Source organism: Pinus tabuliformis, chromosome 7 (assembly GCF_031772625.1).
Source record: "Pinus tabuliformis cultivar Carrire ecotype Pingquan chromosome 7, CPIR1, whole genome shotgun sequence".
Lineage (NCBI taxonomy): Eukaryota > Viridiplantae > Streptophyta > Pinopsida > Pinales > Pinaceae > Pinus > Pinus tabuliformis.
In genome coordinates this window covers 347,727,066-347,734,757 of record NC_142293.1, presented here as the reverse complement: position 1 = coordinate 347,734,757, position 7,692 = coordinate 347,727,066, and positions in this window count along the sequence as shown.

The following is a 7,692-nucleotide window of genomic DNA, read 5'->3' as shown; positions in this document are numbered from 1 at the left end:
TTCTTACACGGCGGTCCTTCTGTTCCCACTGGGTATCAGTCGCTTTCTGGTACCTTTGCGGGGGCATCTCCTCAACCCGTCGATCATGGGTTATTAGCTGGAAACAATGGTAATAAACCGTTGGGTATAGGGGACATTTACATGATGTCAGGTTCAGTTCCCGTTTCTCAACCTCAAGGTGGCCAATTACCGCCTGGGGGGCAGCCTCAGTTAACGCCTGGGGAGCAACCTCAAGGTACACAAATTATGTCTGGGGGGCAACCTCAAGGTACACAAATTATGTCTGGGGGGCAGCCTCAAGGTCAGTATGTACCTATGGTGCAATACATGCCTCAGGGTCAACCCCAGCCTCAATATGTACCCCAAGGTCAACCTCAGTATCAATATTTACCTCAAGGGTATCAACCCCAAGGGTATCAACCTCAAGGTCAAGGTCAACCCCAGTATCAGTATTTACCCCAAGGTTATCAACCTCAAGGTCAATACTCGAGTCAAGGTTATAAACCACCTCAAGGTCAGTCATATGCTCAAGGTATGGGAACTGTACCTTTCAGTTATCAATCCTATCCTCAATCTGGTTATGGATCTCAATATCCTCAACCTGTCATGGGTCACACGGGTCAATACCCCGGAATGATAGTGTGGGATCCATCCCAAGGTCAACAGGTGTTGCAGCCAAGTATACAGTTGTTACCTCAAGCTGGACAACCCGTAGTTTCTGGTTCACCCCAGCAACCGCAACCTGTCCAGTCAAATGTTCAAACTTCTGTAACTTCGGTAGTTACTCAGCCGCCAATTGCACCTAGTACTCCATCTCAAACGGCTGCTGCAACTACCGCTACATCTGCCGCACTTACTTCTGGAGTATCGACAGCTCCGGTTTCTACTGTCTCTGCAACCACTCCTCAGGCATCTTTACCGTTGTCTGGATCTACGATTCAAACCACGGTCCAGATGCCTATAGGTCAGCCTGGTATAAGTACGGTTGTCACTACTCAACCTCAATTTGTTCAAAAACCGTACCAGGGACAGTACCAACAAGGGCAAGCTGTCCAACAGCCGGTTTACCAGTATCAACCGTATCCTGGGTACACTTATCAACAACCTCAACAACCCCAGTACGGTCCGGTTAATCCTGGTTTTCCAGGAGGATATAATATCCCTAATGCGATTCCTGTTCCTAGTTATCCTGGATATCCTCCTCCTGGGACTGGTCTTGTGACCCAGAGTTTTAGAGATCCTAATCGGCAATTACCGTTTATCGCAACTTTGGATTTACCAGACTTGACGCGCCTAACGAATGATCCAATTCAATATCTTCAGTTCTGGCCGCCAATGCCAAATAAGTTGCCCAGTGATATACCCAAGTTCGAAGGTAAGCCTGGGGAGGATCCGTCCAATCATGTGATGACTTACCACCTCTGGTGTGCTTCAAATTCTATCTCGGATGATTCGATCCGCTTACGTCTTTTCCAGCGTACACTCATTGGTCTCACGACCAAGTGGTACATTGAGTTGCCACGGGCCTCTTTTTACAATTTTAGCCAGTTAGCCACCTCGTTCTTAACTCACTTTCAGTTGCCGGTCAAATACGATAACGGCACGGAGTTATTAACTTCACTAAAACAATCGACGTCCACGTATATTTCTGATCACATTCATGAGTGGAGACGTCGAAGAAGGTTAGTGAAAGTTTTTATTCCGGACCAAATCTTAGCTGAATGGTTTGTTAAATCATTATTACCGAAGATTACTGAAGATGTAGCTAAGGCCGGAGTAGTTACTGAGGAGCAAGTCATTGCTCAGGCGCAGTACCTTGACTTAGTTTATACTCAGTCAGGTACGTTACACGAGAAGATCCCAGATCTTCCAAAATCGAATCAAATCGCTGCTGCTCCTTCGGGATCTCATGCCGCTGATGGTATGATTGGTACGGTGAACACAAAGAGTAAGAAGAAGTCTTCCAAGAGTTCTACTACTCCTATAATCACCTTGCCTGATTCCCCGACAGGAGAGTCTTCTCCTGAACTTTCCGCCGATATTCACGCTGTAGAGTCATCTATGGCCAAATCAAAAAACGGTGGAAAGAAGAAAGGGAAGAAGAAGGCTAAAGCAGACAAGACTCCGAAGGAGAAAACAGAAAAGTCGGAAACCAATGACGAAAAGCGCAAACCTCGATATCCTTGTCTTATTTGTGAAGAGGATCATTTTACAAGAGATTGCCCTCATCGGGCCGAGGTTGTGAAAATAGTCAAAGGTTCTCCCACTCCTGCTGTGTTGAAAGATCCATTTCCAAAGCAGGAGAGTAAGATGATAGGTTCTTCCTCGACTGCCAGTGAAGAACCCATTTTGATGATGTCTCATGTGAGGATTGCGACTTGGTCGCAAGATTATGGTAGTAAGAATCCTGTTGATGGTAAGGAAGCAGAATCTTCTCATTCTAATCCATCAACCTCAGCTCCTGGTTCCGATCCACTACAGATCGAAAAACCTAACCCGAACTTAGTAATCAAACCGCCCGCTAAGGGTGTACTTCGAAGGTCTGCTTTTAATCCACATGCGAGAGCGGCCCAGAATTACAACATTGTTGAGGACTTAGCTGTTTCACCCTCAGCAATGTCGGCTTTAGAAGTGCTGCAATCATGCCCAGCACAACGAAAATTACTTTTGTCGGCTATCGGAGCTGTTGATGTTCAGGACCCGAATCTGATAATCTTCGATCTAGAAAATAGTACACCGCGTCTACCCCATCAAATGGCTTTCCAAATTCCAGTGATAGTCAAAAACAGGCCTATTCATCGGACTGTGATTGATGAGGGAGCTTCTACGTGTATTATGTCGATTCAATGTTGGAGATCGCTTGGTTCTCCTTCGCTGAACCAATCCCCGACCATCCTTAAGGCCTTTGATGGCCGTGGGTTCCGTCCGTTTGGTATTCTACAGGAATTGCCTATAGGGGTAGAAGGTAAAACCGTTAGTCTGGATGTGGAAGTGGTTGATGCCCCTCTAGACTACAACCTTCTTCTGGGTCGAAGTTGGTCATATGCTATGACAGCGGTCGTTTCATCGGTCTTCAGAATAATAAAGTTTCCACATAACGGTAAGATCGTGACAATTGATCAGCTGACATACTTTTCATCCGACCCAGCCTCTTCAGAGAGTATCCAGCATGTCGGTAAGACGACAATCCCTTATAGGGACGTTGGCGTAGGTTTAGTTAAAGATTCTGGTTTACTGGGAACTTTTCCTTTCCCTCCAATCAACGCAGACCCTTCATTTGCATCAATTCATATGATTACATCAGACACCATTATTTACGATCACTACAACAAAACCAGCGATTAGCGTCCCTTTTTACTTCTTTTTTTGCATCTAGAGCCCATTTTTGGTGCTATTTGCATCCATTTATCAAATATGGTGCAAAACTTGACACAAAATTTGCATCAAGTTTTGCACCAAATCTTACACCAAGTTTAGCACCAGGTATTGCAATAGGTTTTGCACCACATTTTGCACCAAATTTTATGCCAAGTTTTGTGTCATCCTTTACACCAGGTTTTGTTCCAGGTTTTGCATCAAGTTTGGCACCTAATTTTGTTTGACATACTTTTGCATCCTCATTTGCATCCACTTTTTGCACCTACACTTGCATCAACTTTTGCATCGACTTTTGCATCCTTTTTTGCATCCTTTTTTAAATCATTTTTTGCATCCATTTTTTCATCCATTTGTGCATCCCTTTTGCGCCAAGTTTTACATCGTGTTTTGTGTCTAGTTTTGCATAAAATTTTGCATCTACTTTTGTTGCATCCACTTTTCCCTCTTGTTTGGCATCCATATTTACATCCTCTTTTGCATTTATTATTGTACCCACTATTGCATCTAATATTTTTGTGCCACAATTAGCGCCTAGTTTGGCACCTCCTTTTGCACCCACTTTTGATTATAATTTTGCATCCACGTTTGCATCCTCATTTGCGTCTAGGTTTTCATCAACTACTACATCTATTTTTGCATCCCTTTTTGTATCCAATTTTGGACCGGGATTTGCATCGGGTTTTGTGTCTCGTTTTGCATCTACTTTTGCATCGACTTCTATTGCATCCACTTTTGCACACAATTTTGCATCCACTGATGCACCCATTTTAAATTTCACTTTTTGCATCCCTTTTTACATCTTCATTTGCATCATACTTTGATTCTTTTTTTGCATCTATCATTACATCCACTTTTGTTATGCCACAATTTGCACCATGTTTTGCACTCACTGTTGTATCCACGTTTGCTTCCAATTTTGCATCCATGTTGACATCCTCTTTTGCATCAAATATTGCATCTATTTTTGCATCCATTTTTATGTCAGGTTTATGCATTGGGTTTTGCATCTCGTTTTGTATCTACTTTTGCATCTACTTACATTATATCCATTTTTTGCATCCAATTTTGTTTTGCCTGTTGCATCAATGTTTGCTTCCACTTTTACATCCATTTTTGCATCTTATTTTGCATATTTTTTGTCTATTGTTACATCCACTTTTGTTGCACCATATCTTGCGCCTACCACTTTTGTTGCACCATATCTTGCGCCTACCATTGCAACCACATTTGCTTCCACGTTTGCATCCCCTATTGCATCCACTTTTGTTTCATCCATTTTTGCATATACTTTTGTTTCCGTTGTTGCATCCACATTTGTTTCACCACAATTTGTGCCAAGTTTTACACCTACCATTGGACCCATGTTTGCTTCCACTTTTGCCTTCATGTTTGCATCCAAGTTTGCATTGACAACTGCATCTACTTTTGCATCCACTTTTGTGTCAGGTTTTTCATGTTGTTGTGCATCTACTTATGTTGTATCCACTTTTCATCCAATTTTACTTCTATTGTTGCCCCCATTTCTATGTTTGCTTTTGCATCCCTTTTCCAACACTCATCATATTTTCTGCATTGATGATATTCCTTATGGCATTGACAATTATGAACAATTGATGACAATGTCAATAATATTGACAATGATGAAAATGAAGATGATGGCGATGACATGAATTGTGATTATGATGATAAAGACGATAGTGGTTACAATGACAATGATGATGATGGCAATGATTATGATGATGACGATGCTAATGACGTTGGCGAATCTTCCCAATTTTAGATGTTGTCATTGTCATAATCATAAGCATTATCTTTGGTGTCATGATCATCATTTTCATCTAGGTCATCATCAAAAACAATAATGGCATGAATGATGATGATGCATGATTACAACAATGTCGATAGAAATTACAGTAATGATGATGATGGGGATGATAAAAATGACAATGACGATGATAATGGTGGTGATGATGATCATCATCGATCATCTGTCAAAAATAGAGTTGTTATTTCTCTTACGTATATCAATGTGTCCTAAACAACCCTTTTCTAGCACTGATCACATTTTTTGGGTTGATGATATTTCTTACAACATCTACAAGTATGAACAATTGCAAACAATGTCCATAATGATGATGATGATGGCATGAATGGTGATTATGATGATAATGTAATGATGGCAATAACAATGACAAGGATGATGGTGATGATGATGACAATGATTATGATAATGAGAATGACCTTACACTCTTATGGATTCGTGAACAATTACTAGTTTCAATACCATCTTCTGGATACGTATTACTATCATACTTTTTAAATTTTCTGTCTCTCTTGAGGTATCTTACTATAATGGTGTTGTCAACACTAGAAAGATATCTTGTTGTAATGGTGGTTCTAATGTTAGCACTAGCAAAGTTTAGTAGGGAGGATGCTACTACAAGAGGAATTCCTTCTAAGTGACTATGGCATTCAAAATGAGGCTTTATGGGCTGCTTGTTAACACATGTTCTCATGCTCATATAAAATTAATGTGAAAAGTTGCTTTAATTGGTTCCCATGCATAATTGATATTGATAATGGGGTGGTATAAAATTGTAATGGGCATATCCGTTAGTTAGTTATGATGGGTCAACAACATTGAAACCATCCAAGTGACATTTCACCTTGGAACAATCGTCGCTCGTGCGAAAACACGAAGTTTATGTAAATGAAAGTTGTGATTGTAGTGGAATTAAAACCATCGAGAAATATCAAAGAAGACGCTGCCTACCAGTTTTGAAAGACAACCAAGGCATTGAACAACTATTTGCGTTAGGATGTAGTGAGGGAATCGAAGGAAATTTGGCAGCCCTAAGTTGCCATTACTATTGCCAATCACACATTCAATAGTAACCATAAAAGGTAGCCACATATAAACAGAACCTCGAGGTGTTGACAGTCAGAATCTATTGTAATAGCTTTGACGTATATATAGTTTTGTGTTTAGATGAGAATGAAGTGGGCTTCATCCAGGGTTCGGCTCAATCCTCGTCCATTCCATGCAGTGGTGTTTAATTCGCCAAGCAAGAGAATATTACGTGAGTGTTCAGAGTTAAATCAACAGAAATCAAGGACGTGTGATTGTCAAATTATTGCTCCTCCCTTATGATTGAGCGCTTGATGCGATGGTCATTATCCTTGGGTGATACTTTTATTCCCCATTTTCTATTGAAAAAGTAGCGTTTTTCTGTTCGATTATGATAGGATTGGATGAACGCCGGTTTGGGTGGATGTAGACCCATGTTTTTTTGTGGTGATCTTAAAATGTCTTGAGGATAAGAAAAAAATCCTTGACCAAGGTCCATGGTTTTGGGGATGAGTTGGTCTTCTAGTGAAGCCATGGTTTCCCAACTTCAATCCTCTCACTATGTTGCCGATGACTACTCTAGTATGGGTAAGATTCCCAGTTTTCCCATTCACTTTACCCATCTAGATCTCTTAGAAAAAGTGGGCAATTTTATTGGAAGATTCGTCAAAGTAGACAGGGAAAGACTTTTGAAAGGCATTTTCACCTATGTTTGCATATGTGTTTAGGTAGATCCCAATGAAGTTTTGCGAGATAAAATTGAGCTCAAGTGGATGGGAATTGTGTATTCCCAACCCCTGGACTATGAAAATACAACTTTTCGATATAGGAATTACCAACAAGATAGACACCTTCAAACTGTCTGTCCCTTTCCAATAGGGGCTTCCTCCTTACAGTCATCTAAGAACTCTAGCTGCAGTTGGAGGGATCTTAAGGAAAGAGAGGGATGGGAATTGTGTATTCCCAACCCCTGGACTATGAAAATACAACTTTTCGATATAGGAATTACCAACAAGATAGACACCTTCAAACTGTCTGTCCCTTTCCAATAGGGGTTTCCTCCTTACAGTCATCTAAGAACTCTAGCTGCAGTTGGAGGGATCTTAAGGAAAGAGAGGGATCCAAAATGTAACACCCCTCCCTTGTGTGTCAAACTTTGCAAACCTAAGCTGAGAAAAGCTAGGTATGATGTGTAATATAAAAAGTAAATACATTATTAATAAATTAATCACTTGGAAAAGTGAGACACCAAGAGATGAGATTCTTGCCAAATCACATTGGTGAATGGGAAAGGATAATTCTTTCATGTTAAAGCTTCTCGATTTAATTCTAGATAAGTTGGATGGATTGGAGATAAATATCCATTGAGAAAAACATAAAAGTTGTGCGGGAGAGAAAGGCAATCTTCTATGAGTAAAATCCTCATGGGAGAGAAAGGTGAGCTTTTATGAGATAAGCCTACGCAA